Below are 15,231 nucleotides of genomic sequence, written 5' to 3'. Positions count from 1 at the left end.
CAGAGCGTCACTTACACTTCCAGCTCCCCAGAAGGGGGCCGTCCATGGCCACAATATTCAAATGAGAGCCACCTCCCAACCAACCACAGGATTCAGTCTCCCACTGAAAGTCCACCCCCCACTCATTCTGTTGTTCAACCAAATGAAGGAAGCCCCAGCAAGCTGGAGCATGCAAAAATTGCCACAAAACTCAGTTTTGCTCCTCTCCACGGAAATCTTTAGTAAAAGGCGAAAGATTTTTACGTTCTGAAGAGAAGCCAGAGTATACTGGGCAAGGGCCTCCTCCCGACCTACCGCCATGGCCGCAGCCCTCCCTTGGCCCAGGGAGACCACCTAGAAGAGGCTGCGGCCTTTGGGGATGGAAAAACAAAAAGGGCAACACACAGCCAGCCGGGCGACAGCCCATCATCTTCCATAGGCTGCTCCATGTTCTGGTCCATCCTGCTGCCAGAGCGTCACTTACACTTCCAGCTCCCCAGAAGGGGGCCGTCCATGGCCACAATATTCAAATGAGGGCCACCTCCCAACCAACCACAGGATTCAGTCTCCCACTGAAAGCCCACCCCCCACTCATTCTGTTGTTCAACCAAATGAAGGAAGCCCCAGCAAGCTGGAGCATGCAAAAATTGCCACAAAACTCAGTTTTGCTCCTCTCCACGGAAATCTTTAGTAAAAGGCAAAAGAATTTTACGTTCTGAAGAGAAGCCAGAGTATACTGGGCAAGGGCCTCCTCCCGACCTACCGCCATGGCCGCAGCCCTCCCTTGGCCCAGGGAGACCACCTAGAAGAGGCTGCGGCCTTTGGGGATGGAAAAACAAAAAGGGCAACACACAGCCAGCCGGGCGACAGCCCATCATCTTCCATAGGCTGCTCCATGTTCTGGTCCATCCTGCTGCCAGAGCGTCACTTACACTTCCAGCTCCCCAGAAGGGGGCCGTCCATGGCCACAATATTCAAATGAGGGCCACCTCCCAACCAACCACAGGATTCAGTCTCCCACTGAAAGCCCACCCCCCTCTCATTCTGTTGTTCAACCAAATGAAAGAAGCCCCAGCAAGCTGGAGCATGCAAAAATTGCCACAAAACTCAGTTTTGCTCCTCTCCACGGAAATCTTTAGTAAAAGGCAAAAGATTTTTACGTTCTGAAGAGAAACCAGAGTATACTAGGCAAGGGCCTCCTCCCGACCTACCGCCATGGCCGCAGCCCTCCCTTGGCCCAGGGAGACCACCTAGAAGAGGCTGCGGCCTTTGGGGATGGAAAAACAAAAAGGGCAACACACAGCCAGCCGGGCGACAGCCCATCATCTTCCATAGGCTGCTCCATGTTCTGGTCCATCCTGCTGCCAGAGCGTCACTTACACTTCCAGCTCCCCAGAAGGGGGCCGTTCATGGCCACAATATTCAAATGAGGGCCACCTCCCAACCAACCACAGGATTCAGTCTCCCACTGAAAGCCCACCCCCCACTCATTCTGTTGTTCAACCAAATGAAGGAAGCCCCAGCAAGCTGGAGCATGCAAAAATTGCCACAAAACTCAGTTTTGCTCCTCTCCACGGAAATCTTTAGTAAAAGGCGAAAGATTTTTACGTTCTGAAGAGAAGCCAGAGTATACTGGGCAAGGGCCTCCTCCCGACCTACCGCCATGGCCGCAGCCCTCCCTTGGCCCAGGGAGACCACCTAGAAGAGGCTGCGGCCTTTGGGGATGGAAAAACAAAAAGGGCAACACACAGCCAGCCGGACGACAGCCCATCATCTTCCATAGGCTGCTCCATGTTCTGGTCCATCCTGCTGCCAGAGCGTCACTTACACTTCCAGCTCCCCAGAAGGGGGCCGTCCATGGCCACAATATTCAAATGAGGGCCACCTCCCAACCAACCACAGGATTCAGTCTCCCACTGAAAGCCCACCCCCCACTCATTCTGTTGTTCAACCAAATGAAGGAAGCCCCAGCAAGCTGGAGCATGCAAAAATTGCCACAAAACTCAGTTTTGCTCCTCTCCACGGAAATCTTTAGTAAAAAGCGAAAGATTTTTACGTTCTGAAGAAAAGCCAGAGTATACTGGGCAAGGGCCTCCTCCCGACCTACCGCCATGGCCGCAGCCCTCCCTTGGCCCAGGGAGACCACCTAGAAGAGGCTGCGGCCTTTGGGGATGGAAAAACAAAAAGGGCAACACACAGCCAGCCGGGCGACAGCCCATCATCTTCCATAGGCTGCTCCATGTTCTGGTCCATCCTGCTGCCAGAGCGTCACTTACACTTCCAGCTCCCCAGAAGGGGGTCGTCCATGGCCACAATATTCAAATGAGGGCCACCTCCCAACCAACCACAGGATTCAGTCTCCCACTGAAAGCCCACCCCCCACTCATTCTGTTGTTCAACCAAATGAAGGAAGCCCCAGCAAGCTGGAGCATGCAAAAATTGCCACAAAACTCAGTTTTGCTCCTCTCCACGGAAATCTTTAGTAAAAGGCGAAAGATTTTTACGTTCTGAAGAGAAGCCAGAGTATACTGGGCAAGGGCCTCCTCCCGACCTACCGCCATGGCCGCAGCCCTCCCTTGGCCCAGGGAGACCACCTAGAAGAGGCTGCGGCCTTTGGGGATGGAAAAACAAAAAGGGCAACACACAGCCAGCCGGGCGACAGCCCATCATCTTCCATAGGCTGCTCCATGTTCTGGTCCATCCTGCTGCCAGAGCGTCACTTACACTTCCAGCTCCCCAGAAGGGGGCCGTCCATGGCCACAATATTCAAATGAGGGCCACCTCCCAACCAACCACATGATTCAGTCTCCCACTGAAAGCCCACCCCCCCCTCATTCTGTTGTTCAACCAAATGAAGGAAGCCCCAGCAAGCTGGAGCATGCAAAAATTGCCACAAAACTCAGTTTTGCTCCTCTCCACGGAAATCTTTAGTAAAAGGCGAAAGATTTTTACGTTCTGAAGAGAAGCCAGAGTATACTGGGCAAGGGCCTCCTCTCGACCTACCGCCATGGCCGCAGCCCTCCCTTGGCCCAGGGAGACCACCTAGAAGAGGCTGCGGCCTTTGGGGATGGAAAAACAAAAAGGGCAACACACAGCCAGCCGGGCGACAGCCCATCATCTTCCATAGGCTGCTCCATGTTCTGGTCCATCCTGCTGCCAGAGCGTCACTTACACTTCCAGCTCCCCAGAAGGGGGCCGTCCATGGCCACAATATTCAAATGAGGGCCACCTCCCAACCAACCACAGGATTCAGTCTCCCACTGAAAGCCCACCCCCCACTCATTCTGTTGTTCAACCAAATGAAGGAAACCCCAGCAAGCTGGAGCATGCAAAAATTGCCACAAAACTCAGTTTTGCTCCTCTCCACGGAAATCTTTAGTAAAAGGCGAAAGATTTTTACGTTCTGAAGAGAAGCCAGAGTATACTGGGCAAGGGCCTCCTCCCGACCTACCGGCGTGGCCGCAGCCCTCCCTTGGCCCAGGGAGACCACCTAGAAGAGGCTGCGGCCTTTGGGGATGATAAAACAAAAAGGGCAACACACAGCCAGCCGGGCGACAGCCCATCATCTTCCATAGGCTGCTCCATGTTCTGGTCCATCCTGCTGCCAGAGCGTCACTTACACTTCCAGCTCCCCAGAAGGGGGCCGTCCATGGCCACAACATTCAAATGAGGGACACCTCCCAACCAACCACAGGATTCAGTCTCCCACTGAAAGCCCACCCCCCACTCATTCTGTTGTTCAACCAAATGAAGGAAGCCCCAGCAAGCTGGAGCATGCAAAAATTGCCACAAAACTCAGTTTTGCTCCTCTCCACGGAAATCTTTAGTAAAAGGCGAAAGATTTTTACGTTCTGAAGAGAAGCCAGAGTATACTGGGCAAGGGCCTCCTCCCGACCTACCGCCATGGCCGCAGCCCTCCCTTGGCCCAGGGAGACCACCTAGAAGAGGCTGCGGCCTTTGGGGATGGAAAAACAAAAAGGGCAACACACAGCCAGCCGGGCGACAGACCATCATCTTCCATAGGCTGCTCCATGTTCTGGTCCATCCTGCTGCCAGAGCGTCACTTACACTTCCAGCTCCCCAGAAGGGGGCCGTCCATGGCCACAATATTCAAATGAGGGCCACCTCCCAACCAACCACAGGATTCAGTCTCCCACTGAAAGCCCACCCCCCACTCATTCTGTTGTTCAACCAAATGAAGGAAGCCCCAGCAAGCTGGAGCATGCAAAAATTGCCACAAAACTCAGTTTTGCTCCTCTCCATGGAAATCTTTAGTAAAAGGCGAAAGATTTTTACGTTCTGAAGAGAAGCCAGAGTATACTGGGCAAGGGCCTCCTCCCGACCTACCGCCATGGCCGCAGCCCTCCCTTGGCCCAGGGAGACCACCTAGAAGAGGCTGCGGCCTTTGGGGATGGAAAAACAAAAAGGGCAACACACAGCCAGCCGGGCGACAGCCCATCATCTTCCATAGGCTGCTCCATGTTCTGGTCCATCCTGCTGCCAGAGCGTCACTTACACTTCAACCAAATGAAGGAAACCCCAGCAAGCTGGAGCATGCAAAAATTGCCACAAAACTCAGTTTTGCTCCTCTCCATGGAAATCTTTAGTAAAAGGCGAAAGATTTTTACGTTCTGAAGAGAAGCCAGAGTATACTGGGCAAGGGCCTCCTCCCGACCTACCGCCATGGCCGCAGCCCTCCCTTGGCCCAGGGAGACCACCTAGAAGAGGCTGCGGCCTTTGGGGATGGAAAAACAAAAAGGGCAACACACAGCCAGCCGGGCGACAGCCCATCATCTTCCATAGGCTGCTCCATGTTCTGGTCCATCCTGCTGCCAGAGCGTCACTTACACTTCCAGCTCCCCAGAAGGGGGCCGTCCATGGCCACAATATTCAAATGAGGGCCACCTCCCAACCAACCACAGGATTCAGTCTCCCACTGAAAGCCCAGCCCCCACTCATTCTGTTGCTCAACCAAATGAAGGAAGCCCCAGCAAGCTGGAGCATGCAAAAATTGCCACAAAACTCAGTTTTGCTCCTCTCCACGGAAATCTTTAGTAAAAGGCAAAAGATTTTTACATTCTGAAGAGAAGCCGGAGTATACTGGACAAGGGCCTCCTCCCGACCTACTGCCATGGCCGCAGCCCTCCCTTGGCCCAGGGAGACCACCAAGAAGAGGCTGCGGCCTTTGGGGATGGAAAAACAAAAAGGGCAACACACAGCCAGCCGGGCGACAGCCCATCATCTTCCATAGGCTGCTCCATCCTGCTGCCAGAGCGTCACTTACACTTCCAGCTCCCCAGAAGGGGGCCGTCCATGGCCACAATACTCAAATGAGGGCCACCTCCCAACCAACCACAGGATTCAGTCTTCCACTGAAAGACCACCCCCCACTCATTCTGTTGTTCAACCAAATGAAGGAAGCCCCAGCAAGCTGGAGCATGCAAAAATTGCCACAAAACTCTGTTTTGCTCCTCTCCACGGAAATCTTTAGTAAAAGGCGAAAGATTTTTACGTTCTGAAGAGAAGCCAGAGTATACTGGGCAAGGGCCTCCTCCCGACCTACCGCCATGGCCGCAGCCCTCCCTTGGCCCAGGGAGACCACCTAGAAGAGGCTGCTGCCTTTGGGGATGGAAAAACAAAAAGGGCAACACACAGCCAGCCGGGCGACAGCCCATCATCTTCCATAGGCTGCTCCATGTTCTGGTCCATCCTGCTGCCAGAGCGTCACTTACACTTCCAGCTCCCCAGAAGGGGGCCGTCCATGGCCACAATATTCAAATGAGGGCCACCTCCCAACCAACCACAGGATTCAGTCTCCCACTGAAAGCCCACCCCCCACTCATTCTGTTGTTCAACCAAATGAAGGAAGCCCCAGCAAGCTGGAGCATGCAAAAATTGCCACAAAACTCAGTTTTGCTCCTCTCCACGGAAATCTTTAGTAAAAGGCGAAAGATTTTTACGTTCTGAAGAGAAGCCAGAGTATACTGGGCAAGGGCCTCCTCCCGACCTACCGCCATGGCCGCAGCCCTCCCTTGGCCCAGGGAGACCACCTAGAAGAGGCTGCGGCCTTTGGGGATGGAAAAACAAAAAGGGCAACACACAGCCAGCCGGGCGACAGCCCATCATCTTCCATAGGCTGCTCCATGTTCTGGTCCATCCTGCTGCCAGAGCGTCACTTACACTTCCAGCTCCCCAGAAGGGGGCCGTCCATGGCCACAATATTCAAATGAGGGCCACCTCCCAACCAACCACAGGATTCAGTCTCCCACTGAAAGCCCACCCCCCACTCATTCTGTTGTTCAACCAAATGAAGGAAGCCCCAGCAAGCTGGAGCATGCAAAAATTGCCACAAAACTCAGTTTTGCTCCTCTCCATGGAAATCTTTAGTAAAAGGCGAAAGATTTTTACGTTCTGAAAAAAAGCCAGAGTATACTGGGCAAGGGCCTCCTCCCGACCTACCGCCATGGCCGCAGCCCTCCCTTGGCCCAGGGAGACCACCTAGAAGAGGCTGCTGCCTTTGGGGATGGAAAAACAAAAAGGGCAACACACAGCCAGCCGGGCGACAGCCCATCATCTTCCATAGGCTGCTCCATGTTCTGGTCCATCCTGCTGCCAGAGCGTCACTTACACTTCCAGCTCCCCAGAAGGGGGCCGTCCATGGCCACAATATTCAAATGAGGGCCACCTCCCAACCAACCACAGGATTCAGTCTCCCACTGAAAGCCCACCCCCCACTCATTCTGTTGTTCAACCAAATGAAGGAAGCCCCAGCAAGCTGGAGCATGCAAAAATTGCCACAAAACTCAGTTTTGCTCCTCTCCACGGAAATCTTTAGTAAAAGGCGAAAGATTTTTACGTTCTGAAGAGAAGCCAGAGTATACTGGGCAAGGGCCTCCTCCCGACCTACCGCCATGGCCGCAGCCCTCCCTTGGCCCAGGGAGACCACCTAGAAGAGGCTGCGGCCTTTGGGGATGGAAAAACAAAAAGGGCAACACACAGCCAGCCGGGCGACAGCCCATCATCTTCCATAGGCTGCTCCATGTTCTGGTCCATCCTGCTGCCAGAGCGTCACTTACACTTCCAGCTCCCCAGAAGGGGGCCGTCCATGGCCACAATATTCAAATGAGGGCCACCTCCCAACCAACCACAGGATTCAGTCTCCCACTGAAAGCCCACCCCCCACTCATTCTGTTGTTCAACCAAATGAAGGAAGCCCCAGCAAGCTGGAGCATGCAAAAATTGCCACAAAACTCAGTTTTGCTCCTCTCCATGGACATCTTTAGTAAAAGGCGAAAGATTTTTACGTTCTGAAAAAAAGCCAGAGTATACTGGGCAAGGGCCTCCTCCCGACCTACCGCCATGGCCGCAGCCCTCCCTTGGCCCAGGGAGACCACCTAGAAGAGGCTGCGGCCTTTGGGGATGGAAAAACAAAAAGGGCAACACACAGCCAGCCGGGCGACAGCCCATCATCTTCCATAGGCTGTTCCATGTTCTGGTCCATCCTGCTGCCAGAGCGTCACTTACACTTCCAGCTCCCCAGAAGGGGGCCGTCCATGGTCACAATATTCAAATGAGGGCCACCTCCCAACCAACCACAGGATTCAGTCTCCCACTGAAAGCCCACCCCCACTCATTCTGTTGTTCAACCAAATGAAGGAAGCCCCAGCAAGCTGTAGCATGCAAAAATTGCCAAAAAACTCAGTTTTGCTCCTCTCCACGGAAATCTTTAGCAAAAGGCGAAAGATTTTTACGTTCTGAAGAGAAGCCAGAGAATACTGGGCAAGGGCCTCCTCCCGACCTACCGCCATGGCCGCAGCCCTCCCTTGGCCCAGGGAGACCACCTAGAAGAGGCTGCGGCCTTTGGGGATGGAAAAACAAAAAGGGCAACACACAGCCAGCCGGGCGACAGCCCATCATCTTCCATAGGCTGCTCCATGTTCTGGTCCATCCTGCTGCCAGAGCGTCACTTACACTTCCAGCTCCCCAGAAGGTGGCCGTCCATGGCCACAATATTCAAATGAGGGCCACCTCCCAACCAACCACAGGATTCAGTCTCCCACTGAAAGCCCACCCCCCACTCATTCTGTTGTTCAACCAAATGAAGGAAGCCCCAGCAAGCTGGAGCATGCAAAAATTGCCACAAAACTCAGTTTTGCTCCTCTCCACGGAAATCTTTAGTAAAAGGCGAAAGATTTTTACGTTCTGAAGAGAAGCCAGAGTATACTGGGCAAGGGCCTCCTCCCGACCTACCGCCATGGCCGCAGCCCTCCCTTGGCCCAGGGAGACCACCTAGAAGAGGCTGCGGCCTTTGGGGATGGAAAAACAAAAAGGGCAACACACAGCCAGCCGGGCGACAGCCCATCATCTTCCATAGGCTGCTCCATGTTCTGGTCCATCCTGCTGCCAGAGCGTCACTTACACTTCCAGCTCCCCAGGAGGGGGCCGTCCATGGCCACAATATTCAAATGAGGGCCACCTCCCAACCAACCACAGGATTCAGTCTCCCACTGAAAGCCCACCCCACACTCATTCTGTTGTTCAACCAAATGAAGGAAGCCCCAGCAAGCTGGAGCATGCAAAAATTGCCACAAAACTCAGTTTTGCTCCTCTCCACGGAAATCTTTAGTAAAAGGCGAAAGATTTTTACGTTCTGAAGAGAAGCCAGAGTATACTGGGCAAGGGCCTCCTCCCGACCTACCGCCATGGCCGCAGCCCTCCCTTGGCCCAGGGAGACCACCTAGAAGAGGCTGCGGCCTTTGGGGATGGAAAAACAAAAAAGGCCCAGCTGGAGCATGCAAAAATTGCCACAAAACTCAGTTTTGCTCCTCTCCACGGAAATCTTTAGTAAAAGGCGAAAGATTTTTACGTTCTGAAGAGAAGCCGGAGTATACTGGGCAAGGGCCTCCTCCCGACCTACCGCCATGGCCGCAGCCCTCCCTTGGCCCAGGGAGACCACCTAGAAGAGGCTGCGGCCTTTGGGGATGGAAAAACAAAAAGGGCAACACACAGCCAGTGGGGCGACAGCCCATCATCTTCCATAGGCTGCTCCATGTTCTGGTCCATCCTGCTGCCAGAGCGTCACTTACACTTCCAGCTCCCCAGAAGGGGGCCGTCCATGGCCACAATATTCAAATGAGAGCCACCTCCCAACCAACCACAGGATTCAGTCTCCCACTGAAAGCCCACCCCCCACTCATTCTGTTGTTCAACCAAATGAAGGAAGCCCCAGCAAGCTGGAGCATGCAAAAATTGCCACAAAACTCAGTTTTGCTCCTCTCCACGGAAATCTTTAGTAAAAGGCGAAAGATTTTTACGTTCTGAAGAGAAGCCAGAGTATACTGGGCAAGGGCCTCCTCCCGACCTACCGCCATGGCCGCAGCCCTCCCTTGGCCCAGGGAGACCACCTAGAAGAGGCTGCGGCCTTTGGGGATGGAAAAACAAAAAGGGCAACACACAGCCAGCCGGGCGACAGCCCATCATCTTCCATAGGCTGCTCCATGTTCTGGTCCATCCTGCTGCCAGAGCGTCACTTACACTTCCAGCTCCCCAGAAGGGGGCCGTCCATGGCCACAATATTCAAATGAGGGCCACCTCCCAACCAACCACAGGATTCAGTCTCCCACTGAAAGCCCACCCCCCACTCATTCTGTTGTTCAACCAAATGAAGGAAGCCCCAGCAAGCTGGAGCATGCAAAAATTGCCACAAAACTCAGTTTTGCTCCTCTCCACGGAAATCTTTAGTAAAAGGCAAAAGATTTTTACGTTCTGAAGAGAAGCCAGAGTATACTGGGCAAGGGCCTCCTCCCGACCTACCGCCATGGCCGCAGCCCTCCCTTGGCCCAGGGAGACCACCTAGAAGAGGCTGCGGCCTTTGGGGATGGAAAAACAAAAAGGGCAACACACAGCCAGCCGGGCGACAGCCCATCATCTTCCATAGGCTGCTCCATGTTCTGGTCCATCCTGCTGCCAGAGCGTCACTTACACTTCCAGCTCCCCAGAAGGGGGCCGTCCATGGCCACAATATTCAAATGAGTGCCACCTCCCAACCAACCACAGGATTCAGTCTCCCACTGAAAGATCACCCCCCACTCATTCTGTTGTTCAACCAAATGAAGGAAGCCCCAGCAAGCTGGAGCATGCAAAAATTGCCACAAAACTCAGTTTTGCTCCTCTCCACGGAAATCTTTAGTAAAAGGCGAAAGATTTTTACGTTCTGAAGAGAAGCCAGAGTATACTGGGCAAGGGCCTCCTCCCGACCTACCGCCATGGCCGCAGCCCTCCCTTGGCCCAGGGAGACCACCTAGAAGAGTCTGCGGCCTTTGGGGATGGAAAAACAAAAAGGGCAACACACAGCCAGCCGGGCGACAGCCCATCATCTTCCATAGGCTGCTCCATGTTCTGGTCCATCCTGCTGCCAGAGCGTCACTTACACTTCCAGCTCCCCAGAAGGGGGCCGTCCATGGCCACAATATTCAAATGAGGGCCACCTCCCAACCAACCACAGGATTCAGTCTCCCACTGAAAGCCCACCCCCCTCTCATTCTGTTGTTCAACCAAATGAAAGAAGCCCCAGCAAGCTGGAGCATGCAAAAATTGCCACAAAACTCAGTTTTGCTCCTCTCCACGGAAATCTTTAGTAAAAGGCAAAAGATTTTTACGTTCTGAAGAGAAACCAGAGTATACTAGGCAAGGGCCTCCTCCCGACCTACCGCCATGGCCGCAGCCCTCCCTTGGCCCAGGGAGACCACCTAGAAGAGGCTGCGGCCTTTGGGGATGGAAAAACAAAAAGGGCAACACACAGCCAGCCGGGCGACAGCCCATCATCTTCCATAGGCTGCTCCATGTTCTGGTCCATCCTGCTGCCAGAGGGTCACTTACACTTCCAGCTCCCCAGAAGGGGGCCGTCCATGGCCACAATATTCAAATGAGGGCCACCTCCCAACCAACCACAGGATTCAGTCTCCCACTGAAAGCCCACCCCCCACTCATTCTGTTGTTCAACCAAATGAAGGAAGCCCCAGCAAGCTGGAGCATGCAAAAATTGCCACAAAACTCAGTTTTACTCCTCTCCACAGAAATCTTTAGTAAAAGGCGAAAGATTTTTACGTTCTGAAGAGAAGCCAAAGTATACTGGGCAAGGGCCTCCTCCGGACCTACCGCCATGGCCGCAGCCCTCCCTTGGCCCAGGGAGACCACCTAGAAGAGGCTGCGGCCTTTGGGGATGGAAAAACAAAAAGGGCAACACACAGCCAGCCGGGCGACAGCCCATCATCTTCCATAGGCTGCTCCATGTTCTGGTCCATCCTGCTGCCAGAGCGTCACTTACACTTCCAGCTCCCCAGAAGGGGGCCGTTCATGGCCACAATATTCAAATGAGGGCCACCTCCCAACCAACCACAGGATTCAGTCTCCCACTGAAAGCCCACCCCCCACTCATTCTGTTGTTCAACCAAATGAAGGAAGCCCCAGCAAGCTGGAGCATGCAAAAATTGCCACAAAACTCAGTTTTGCTCCTCTCCACGGAAATCTTTAGTAAAAGGCGAAAGATTTTTACGTTCTGAAGAGAAGCCAGAGTATACTGGGCAAGGGCCTCCTCCCGACCTACCGCCATGGCCGCAGCCCTCCCTTGGCCCAGGGAGACCACCTAGAAGAGGCTGCGGCCTTTGGGGATGGAAAAACAAAAAGGGCAACACACAGCCAGCCGGACGACAGCCCATCATCTTCCATAGGCTGCTCCATGTTCTGGTCCAACCTGCTGCCAGAGCGTCACTTACACTTCCAGCTCCCCAGAAGGGGGCCGTCCATGGCCACAATATTCAAATGAGGGCCACCTCCCAACCAACCACAGGATTCAGTCTCCCACTGAAAGCCCACCCCCCACTCATTCTGTTGTTCAACCAAATGAAGGAAGCCCCAGCAAGCTGGAGAATGCAAGAATTGCCACAAAACTCAGTTTTGCTCCTCTCCACGGAAATCTTTAGTAAAAAGCGAAAGATTTTTACGTTCTGAAGAAAAGCCAGAGTATACTGGGCAAGGGCCTCCTCCCGACCTACCGCCATGGCCGCAGCCCTCCCTTGGCCCAGGGAGACCACCTAGAAGAGGCTGCAGCCTTTGGGGATGGAAAAACAAAAAGGGCAACACACAGCCAGCCGGGCGACAGCCCATCATCTTCCATAGGCTGCTCCATGTTCTGGTCCATCCTGCTGCCAGAGCGTCACTTACACTTCCAGCTCCCCAGAAAGGGGTCGTCCATGGCCACAATATTCAAATGAGGGCCACCTCCCAACCAACCACAGGATTCAGTCTCCCACTGAAAGCCCACCCCCCACTCATTCTGTTGTTCAACCAAATGAAGGAAGCCCCAGCAAGCTGGAGCATGCAAAAATTGCCACAAAACTCAGTTTTGCTCCTCTCCACGGAAATCTTTAGTAAAAGGCGAAAGATTTTTACGTTCTGAAGAGAAGCCAGAGTATACTGGGCAAGGGCCTCCTCCCGACCTACCGCCATGGCCGCAGCCATCCCTTGGCCCAGGGAGACCACCTAGAAGAGGCTGCGGCCTTTGGGGATGGAAAAACAAAAAGGGCAACACACAGCCAGCCGGGCGACAGCCCATCATCTTCCATAGGCTGCTCCATGTTCTGGTCCATCCTGCTGCCAGAGCGTCACTTACACTTCCAGCTCCCCAGAAGGGGGCCGTCCATGGCCACAATATTCAAATGAGGGCCACCTCCCAACCAACCACAGGATTCAGTCTCCCACTGAAAGCCCACCCCCCACTCATTCTGTTGTTCAACCAAATGAAGGAAGCCCCAGCAAGCTGGAGCATGCAAAAATTGCCACAAAACTCAGTTTTGCTCCTCTCCACGGAAATCTTTAGTAAAAGGCGAAAGATTTTTACGTTCTGAAGAGAAGCCAGAGTATACTGGGCAAGGGCCTCTTCTCGACCTACCGCCATGGCCGCAGCCCTCCCTTGGCCCAGGGAGACCACCTAGAAGAGGCTGCGGCCTTTGGGGATGGAAAAACAAAAAGGGCAACACACAGCCAGCCGGGCGACAGCCCATCATCTTCCATAGGCTGCTCCATGTTCTGGTCCATCCTGCTGCCAGAGCGTCACTTACACTTCCAGCTCCCCAGAAGGGGGCCGTCCATGGCCACAATATTCAAATGAGGGCCACCTCCCAACCAACCACAGGATTCAGTCTCCCACTGAAAGCCCACCCCCCACTCATTCTGTTGTTCAACCAAATGAAGGAAACCCCAGCAAGCTGGAGCATGCAAAAATTGCCACAAAACTCAGTTTTGCTCCTCTCCACGGAAATCTTTAGTAAAAGGCGAAAGATTTTTACGTTCTGAAGAGAAGCCAGAGTATACTGGGCAAGGGCCTCCTCCCGACCTACCGGCGTGGCCGCAGCCCTCCCTTGGCCCAGGGAGACCACCTAGAAGAGGCTGCGGCCTTTGGGGATGATAAAACAAAAAGGGCAACACACAGCCAGCCGGGCGACAGCCCATCATCTTCCATAGGCTGCTCCATGTTCTGGTCCATCCTGCTGCCAGAGCGTCACTTACACTTCCAGCTCCCCAGAAGGGGGCCGTCCATGGCCACAATATTCAAATGAGGGACACCTCCCAACCAACCACAGGATTCAGTCTCCCACTGAAAGCCCACCCCCCACTCATTCTGTTGTTCAACCAAATGAAGAAAGCCCCAGCAAGCTGGAGCATGCAAAAATTGCCACAAAACTCAGTTTTGCTCCTCTCCACGGAAATCTTTAGTAAAAGGCGAAAGATTTTTACGTTCTGAAGAGAAGCCAGAGTATACTGGGCAAGGGCCTCCTCCCGACCTACCGCCATGGCCGCAGCCCTCCCTTGGCCCAGGGAGACCACCTAGAAGAGGCTGCGGCCTTTGGGGATGGAAAAACAAAAAGGGCAACACACAGCCAGCCGGGCGACAGACCATCATCTTCCATAGGCTGCTCCATGTTCTGGTCCATCCTGCTGCCAGAGCGTCACTTACACTTCCAGCTCCCCAGAAGGGGGCCGTCCATGGCCACAATATTCAAATGAGGGCCACCTCCCAACCAACCACAGGATTCAGTCTCCCACTGAAAGCCCACCCCCCACTCATTCTGTTGTTCAACCAAATGAAGGAAGCCCCAGCAAGCTGGAGCATGCAAAAATTGCCACAAAACTCAGTTTTGCTCCTCTCCATGGAAATCTTTAGTAAAAGGCGAAAGATTTTTACGTTCTGAAGAGAAGCCAGAGTATACTGGGCAAGGGCCTCCTCCCGACCTACCGCCATGGCCGCAGCCCTCCCTTGGCCCAGGGAGACCACCTAGAAGAGGCTGCGGCCTTTGGGGATGGAAAAACAAAAAGGGCAACACACAGCCAGCCGGGCGACAGCCCATCATCTTCCATAGGCTGCTCCATGTTCTGGTCCATCCTGCTGCCAGAGCGTCACTTACACTTCAACCAAATGAAGGAAGCCCCAGCAAGCTGGAGCATGCAAAAATTGCCACAAAACTCAGTTTTGCTCCTCTCCATGGAAATCTTTAGTAAAAGGCGAAAGATTTTTACGTTCTGAAGAGAAGCCAGAGTATACTGGGCAAGGGCCTCCTCCCGACCTACCGCCATGGCCGCAGCCCTCCCTTGGCCCAGGGAGACCACCTAGAAGAGGCTGCGGCCTTTGGGGATGGAAAAACAAAAAGGGCAACACACAGCCAGCCGGGCGACAGCCCATCATCTTCCATAGGCTGCTCCATGTTCTGGTCCATCCTGCTGCCAGAGCGTCACTTACACTTCCAGCTCCCCAGAAGGGGGCCGTCCATGGCCACAATATTCAAATGAGGGCCACCTCCCAACCAACCACAGGATTCAGTCTCCCACTGAAAGCCCACCCCCCACTCATTCTGTTGTTCAACCAAATGAAGGAAGCCCCAGCAAGCTGGAGCATGCAAAAATTGCCACAAAACTCAGTTTTGCTCCTCTCCACGGAAATCTTTAGTAAAAGGCAAAAGATTTTTACATTCTGAAGAGAAGCCGGAGTATACTGGACAAGGGCCTCCTCCCGACCTACTGCCATGGCCGCAGCCCTCCCTTGGCCCAGGGAGACCACCAAGAAGAGGCTGCGGCCTTTGGGGATGGAAAAACAAAAAGGGCAACACACAGCCAGCCGGGCGACAGCCCATCATCTTCCATAGGCTGCTCCATCCTGCTGCCAGAGCGTCACTTACACTTCCAGCTCCCCAGAAGGGG

General features: G+C 54.0%; 35 non-coding genes across 35 annotated transcripts; all 35 read right to left on the bottom strand.

The window, feature by feature from the left end:
- Nucleotides 1-150: 150 nt before the first annotated feature.
- Nucleotides 151-266, bottom strand: LOC141260787 (U5 spliceosomal RNA). Its single transcript, XR_012319508.1, has one exon. It is a non-coding gene; the product is annotated as a U5 spliceosomal RNA (small nuclear RNA).
- Nucleotides 267-598: 332 nt separating this feature from the next.
- On the bottom strand, nt 599-714 carry LOC141260151 (U5 spliceosomal RNA). The gene has a single exon (XR_012318910.1). It is a non-coding gene; the product is annotated as a U5 spliceosomal RNA (small nuclear RNA).
- A 332-nt stretch (nt 715-1,046) lies between these two features.
- Nucleotides 1,047-1,162, bottom strand: LOC141259707 (U5 spliceosomal RNA). Its single transcript, XR_012318477.1, has one exon. It is a non-coding gene; the product is annotated as a U5 spliceosomal RNA (small nuclear RNA).
- Nucleotides 1,163-1,494: 332 nt separating this feature from the next.
- LOC141260786 (U5 spliceosomal RNA) lies at nt 1,495-1,610 on the bottom strand. Its single transcript, XR_012319507.1, has one exon. It is a non-coding gene; the product is annotated as a U5 spliceosomal RNA (small nuclear RNA).
- A 332-nt stretch (nt 1,611-1,942) lies between these two features.
- LOC141260330 (U5 spliceosomal RNA) lies at nt 1,943-2,058 on the bottom strand. Its single transcript, XR_012319087.1, has one exon. It is a non-coding gene; the product is annotated as a U5 spliceosomal RNA (small nuclear RNA).
- Nucleotides 2,059-2,390: 332 nt separating this feature from the next.
- Nucleotides 2,391-2,506, bottom strand: LOC141260785 (U5 spliceosomal RNA). Its single transcript, XR_012319506.1, has one exon. It is a non-coding gene; the product is annotated as a U5 spliceosomal RNA (small nuclear RNA).
- A 332-nt stretch (nt 2,507-2,838) lies between these two features.
- Nucleotides 2,839-2,954, bottom strand: LOC141260784 (U5 spliceosomal RNA). Its single transcript, XR_012319505.1, has one exon. It is a non-coding gene; the product is annotated as a U5 spliceosomal RNA (small nuclear RNA).
- Nucleotides 2,955-3,286: 332 nt separating this feature from the next.
- On the bottom strand, nt 3,287-3,402 carry LOC141259733 (U5 spliceosomal RNA). The gene has a single exon (XR_012318503.1). It is a non-coding gene; the product is annotated as a U5 spliceosomal RNA (small nuclear RNA).
- A 332-nt stretch (nt 3,403-3,734) lies between these two features.
- Nucleotides 3,735-3,850, bottom strand: LOC141260783 (U5 spliceosomal RNA). Its single transcript, XR_012319504.1, has one exon. It is a non-coding gene; the product is annotated as a U5 spliceosomal RNA (small nuclear RNA).
- A 332-nt stretch (nt 3,851-4,182) lies between these two features.
- Nucleotides 4,183-4,298, bottom strand: LOC141260079 (U5 spliceosomal RNA). The gene has a single exon (XR_012318839.1). It is a non-coding gene; the product is annotated as a U5 spliceosomal RNA (small nuclear RNA).
- A 216-nt stretch (nt 4,299-4,514) lies between these two features.
- Nucleotides 4,515-4,630, bottom strand: LOC141260265 (U5 spliceosomal RNA). Its single transcript, XR_012319023.1, has one exon. It is a non-coding gene; the product is annotated as a U5 spliceosomal RNA (small nuclear RNA).
- Nucleotides 4,631-4,962: 332 nt separating this feature from the next.
- On the bottom strand, nt 4,963-5,078 carry LOC141260006 (U5 spliceosomal RNA). The gene has a single exon (XR_012318769.1). It is a non-coding gene; the product is annotated as a U5 spliceosomal RNA (small nuclear RNA).
- Nucleotides 5,079-5,398: 320 nt separating this feature from the next.
- Nucleotides 5,399-5,514, bottom strand: LOC141259724 (U5 spliceosomal RNA). The gene has a single exon (XR_012318494.1). It is a non-coding gene; the product is annotated as a U5 spliceosomal RNA (small nuclear RNA).
- Nucleotides 5,515-5,846: 332 nt separating this feature from the next.
- On the bottom strand, nt 5,847-5,962 carry LOC141260782 (U5 spliceosomal RNA). The gene has a single exon (XR_012319503.1). It is a non-coding gene; the product is annotated as a U5 spliceosomal RNA (small nuclear RNA).
- Nucleotides 5,963-6,294: 332 nt separating this feature from the next.
- On the bottom strand, nt 6,295-6,410 carry LOC141260411 (U5 spliceosomal RNA). The gene has a single exon (XR_012319165.1). It is a non-coding gene; the product is annotated as a U5 spliceosomal RNA (small nuclear RNA).
- Nucleotides 6,411-6,742: 332 nt separating this feature from the next.
- On the bottom strand, nt 6,743-6,858 carry LOC141260781 (U5 spliceosomal RNA). The gene has a single exon (XR_012319502.1). It is a non-coding gene; the product is annotated as a U5 spliceosomal RNA (small nuclear RNA).
- A 332-nt stretch (nt 6,859-7,190) lies between these two features.
- LOC141260538 (U5 spliceosomal RNA) lies at nt 7,191-7,306 on the bottom strand. Its single transcript, XR_012319285.1, has one exon. It is a non-coding gene; the product is annotated as a U5 spliceosomal RNA (small nuclear RNA).
- Nucleotides 7,307-7,637: 331 nt separating this feature from the next.
- Nucleotides 7,638-7,753, bottom strand: LOC141260454 (U5 spliceosomal RNA). Its single transcript, XR_012319205.1, has one exon. It is a non-coding gene; the product is annotated as a U5 spliceosomal RNA (small nuclear RNA).
- Nucleotides 7,754-8,085: 332 nt separating this feature from the next.
- LOC141260780 (U5 spliceosomal RNA) lies at nt 8,086-8,201 on the bottom strand. The gene has a single exon (XR_012319501.1). It is a non-coding gene; the product is annotated as a U5 spliceosomal RNA (small nuclear RNA).
- A 332-nt stretch (nt 8,202-8,533) lies between these two features.
- On the bottom strand, nt 8,534-8,649 carry LOC141260779 (U5 spliceosomal RNA). Its single transcript, XR_012319500.1, has one exon. It is a non-coding gene; the product is annotated as a U5 spliceosomal RNA (small nuclear RNA).
- A 107-nt stretch (nt 8,650-8,756) lies between these two features.
- On the bottom strand, nt 8,757-8,868 carry LOC141260452 (U5 spliceosomal RNA). The gene has a single exon (XR_012319203.1). It is a non-coding gene; the product is annotated as a U5 spliceosomal RNA (small nuclear RNA).
- Nucleotides 8,869-9,200: 332 nt separating this feature from the next.
- On the bottom strand, nt 9,201-9,316 carry LOC141260777 (U5 spliceosomal RNA). The gene has a single exon (XR_012319498.1). It is a non-coding gene; the product is annotated as a U5 spliceosomal RNA (small nuclear RNA).
- A 332-nt stretch (nt 9,317-9,648) lies between these two features.
- On the bottom strand, nt 9,649-9,764 carry LOC141261035 (U5 spliceosomal RNA). Its single transcript, XR_012319746.1, has one exon. It is a non-coding gene; the product is annotated as a U5 spliceosomal RNA (small nuclear RNA).
- A 332-nt stretch (nt 9,765-10,096) lies between these two features.
- LOC141260776 (U5 spliceosomal RNA) lies at nt 10,097-10,212 on the bottom strand. The gene has a single exon (XR_012319497.1). It is a non-coding gene; the product is annotated as a U5 spliceosomal RNA (small nuclear RNA).
- A 332-nt stretch (nt 10,213-10,544) lies between these two features.
- Nucleotides 10,545-10,660, bottom strand: LOC141259706 (U5 spliceosomal RNA). The gene has a single exon (XR_012318476.1). It is a non-coding gene; the product is annotated as a U5 spliceosomal RNA (small nuclear RNA).
- A 332-nt stretch (nt 10,661-10,992) lies between these two features.
- Nucleotides 10,993-11,108, bottom strand: LOC141260385 (U5 spliceosomal RNA). Its single transcript, XR_012319140.1, has one exon. It is a non-coding gene; the product is annotated as a U5 spliceosomal RNA (small nuclear RNA).
- Nucleotides 11,109-11,440: 332 nt separating this feature from the next.
- LOC141260775 (U5 spliceosomal RNA) lies at nt 11,441-11,556 on the bottom strand. Its single transcript, XR_012319496.1, has one exon. It is a non-coding gene; the product is annotated as a U5 spliceosomal RNA (small nuclear RNA).
- Nucleotides 11,557-11,888: 332 nt separating this feature from the next.
- On the bottom strand, nt 11,889-12,004 carry LOC141260541 (U5 spliceosomal RNA). Its single transcript, XR_012319288.1, has one exon. It is a non-coding gene; the product is annotated as a U5 spliceosomal RNA (small nuclear RNA).
- A 332-nt stretch (nt 12,005-12,336) lies between these two features.
- LOC141260774 (U5 spliceosomal RNA) lies at nt 12,337-12,452 on the bottom strand. The gene has a single exon (XR_012319495.1). It is a non-coding gene; the product is annotated as a U5 spliceosomal RNA (small nuclear RNA).
- Nucleotides 12,453-12,784: 332 nt separating this feature from the next.
- LOC141260773 (U5 spliceosomal RNA) lies at nt 12,785-12,900 on the bottom strand. Its single transcript, XR_012319494.1, has one exon. It is a non-coding gene; the product is annotated as a U5 spliceosomal RNA (small nuclear RNA).
- A 332-nt stretch (nt 12,901-13,232) lies between these two features.
- On the bottom strand, nt 13,233-13,348 carry LOC141259732 (U5 spliceosomal RNA). The gene has a single exon (XR_012318502.1). It is a non-coding gene; the product is annotated as a U5 spliceosomal RNA (small nuclear RNA).
- A 332-nt stretch (nt 13,349-13,680) lies between these two features.
- On the bottom strand, nt 13,681-13,796 carry LOC141260772 (U5 spliceosomal RNA). The gene has a single exon (XR_012319493.1). It is a non-coding gene; the product is annotated as a U5 spliceosomal RNA (small nuclear RNA).
- Nucleotides 13,797-14,128: 332 nt separating this feature from the next.
- LOC141260078 (U5 spliceosomal RNA) lies at nt 14,129-14,244 on the bottom strand. Its single transcript, XR_012318838.1, has one exon. It is a non-coding gene; the product is annotated as a U5 spliceosomal RNA (small nuclear RNA).
- A 216-nt stretch (nt 14,245-14,460) lies between these two features.
- On the bottom strand, nt 14,461-14,576 carry LOC141260075 (U5 spliceosomal RNA). Its single transcript, XR_012318836.1, has one exon. It is a non-coding gene; the product is annotated as a U5 spliceosomal RNA (small nuclear RNA).
- A 332-nt stretch (nt 14,577-14,908) lies between these two features.
- On the bottom strand, nt 14,909-15,024 carry LOC141260005 (U5 spliceosomal RNA). Its single transcript, XR_012318768.1, has one exon. It is a non-coding gene; the product is annotated as a U5 spliceosomal RNA (small nuclear RNA).
- Nucleotides 15,025-15,231: the final 207 nt, after the last annotated feature.

Source organism: Phyllobates terribilis, unplaced genomic scaffold (assembly GCF_046119375.1).
Source record: "Phyllobates terribilis strain yellow unplaced genomic scaffold, ASM4611937v1 Scaffold_3__8_contigs__length_932513732, whole genome shotgun sequence".
NCBI lineage: Eukaryota > Metazoa > Chordata > Amphibia > Anura > Dendrobatidae > Phyllobates > Phyllobates terribilis.
Note: the sequence above shows the minus strand (reverse complement) of the source record. Positions and strands in the feature narration are given on the sequence as shown.